The following is a 2,170-nucleotide window of genomic DNA, read 5'->3' as shown; positions in this document are numbered from 1 at the left end:
ATAAAGAAAAAGAAAAAGCCAAACTAAAGCAAACGCTTCCTGTTCTGTTGCAGGACTTACCGGTTTCTTTGGCCAGAGGAATTTACAGACACTGATAAAAAGGAAGAAATTTGTTTATCCATTTTCACTCTTTAGACCAAATATTCCTTTCCCTTTTATGGAGAGAAAAGACTGGAATTCAACTCATTCAGCTCACAACCATTCTTTTTCTGGACCCCACTGGAGATTATGTAAGCTCATTTTTCCTACTTTCTTTTTTTTTTTTTTTTTTTTTTTTTTCTGTTTTTGCAGCGAGAAGGGGCTGAGACATTGACTGGAAGGAAAATAACACTTTGGTTTGGTTGATTTTCAGTTGTTTTTGCAAGACCTTCAGTACAGGAGGAAATGAAACATATGATCGGTGACATCAGCATCTGCCTCTCAGCAGACTCAGAGGAGGACAGGAGCATCTATGCGTGTCCTTGGCAGCTTTAAAGGCCCATGGAAATGTCAATTGTGGAAGCTGTAGCAGAGGAAAATACCAAAGTAAATCTACATTTCACAGGCTTGTGGCTCCACTTGTAACAGCTGTAGACGACTTTGGGCGTATTCAGGCATTTCTGGAGCATCTACATGCTGTTAGAAATGCAGCTATCATGCAGGGGCTTGCTCAGACCTGTCCACAGAGGCTCAGCATACCAGCAGCAAGGAAATCACAGTGCCATCGGTTTGCAAATCCAAGAACCCTGGGCTCATCCTCAGAGATGGCTTTAGTTTAGCAAAGTGGGGGATTTTGACAAGTCCTGCCATTTCCCACATCATTATTTTTGTTGTATGACTGTCTTGAACCAGCACTGGAAACAAGCTTCTCCTTTGTTCGACAGGGTTCCAATTTGATGTCTTCCTATTTCTCTCCTATCCRGAAGATGAGAAACYRTGTTTGTGTATTTTTKATTTTTTTGCCAATGTTTCTAAATTTTCCTTTCAAAATGAAAACAAATGCACAAGAATCCTGAAATATGGAATGGGGATAGATATTCAAGGTCTGAATTTGTGACTGCACGTGTTGCATTGCTTGATCCCTCATAAATATGCCGGATATCAAGCAGCTGAGGTTTCTGACCGAGTGAAAAGCCGGTCTCCCCAAGCAAGTTCCCAGTGGGGAAAGTGAAATCCACACACAAATGAATATGCAGAGAGCTATCTAGCAGCACAAGAAGGTGTCATAGCATTCGCAGAGTCCGGGGTAGGGGTTCCTATTTAGGGAAGAGGTTAGAAACTCAAACAAGATTTAGCAAACAGCAGCAACAAGTGTGTAGAGTGGTTAAAGTGATCTTGTAGTGAAAGCCTAAACCTGTAGTCTGAGATCTATGAGGAAGTTGTCAGTGAGTTCCCTGAAGCCTCTTCAGATGTCGTCTTTCTAAACAGCAATGACCAACACAGAAATCTTCCACTAAGCATTTGCTTTCCTCTACAGTGAAGGAAGAGAAATAACTACAAGTAGAGATTCATATATTTCTTGTCTGACGATTGCAGACAGGAAGCTTAAAGGAGACCCCTGAAATCAGGATGCATCCTGAGATTCATTCTGCCAGGAGGTAAGTCCTTCTACTAACTGAGAGCTCCTGAATGATTCAGAGGAAGAGCTCAGCTTGCCTTGCATTGTCTGGGAACTGAAGGAATGCCRGTACGTCACGGGAAAGCCTGTTCCGGTGCTCGCTGTGCTCCAAACTTGACTCCTTCTGCTAATATCAGCCATCGCCTCTTATTCCTCCACAGAGCTCTRGTTTGTAGGACTGCCATCATGTTCTGCCCTCTCATACTATAAATGTAATTCCCCTTTCACCTCGTCCTTTCTCCTAGATGCAACACAGCAGAAGATATGGTGTGGCAGAATCACACTAGGGTGAGCGATTTCTTCCTCTCGGGCCTCACCACCAACCACGCTGTAGAGCTGGCCCTCTTCACCTTCTTCATGATGATCTACGTGCTGATTATTTTGGGCAATGGCCTCATCATCTTCATGATTACGAATGACCAGCGCCTGCACACTCCCATGTACTTCTTCCTCAGCAACCTCTCTGTAATGGACATCCGCCACTCCTCGGTGGTGATTCCCAAGATGCTCGCTGACTTCCTGGCAGAGCAGAAGAGCATCTCCTTCGAGGAGTGTGTGGCACAGATGTTCTTC

The sequence above is a fragment of the Nothoprocta perdicaria genome, unplaced genomic scaffold (assembly GCF_003342845.1).
Source record: "Nothoprocta perdicaria isolate Ctin4 unplaced genomic scaffold, notPer1 scaffold_714, whole genome shotgun sequence".
In the NCBI taxonomy this organism is placed as follows: domain Eukaryota; kingdom Metazoa; phylum Chordata; class Aves; order Tinamiformes; family Tinamidae; genus Nothoprocta; species Nothoprocta perdicaria.
This window is presented reverse-complemented; position numbering follows the sequence as displayed.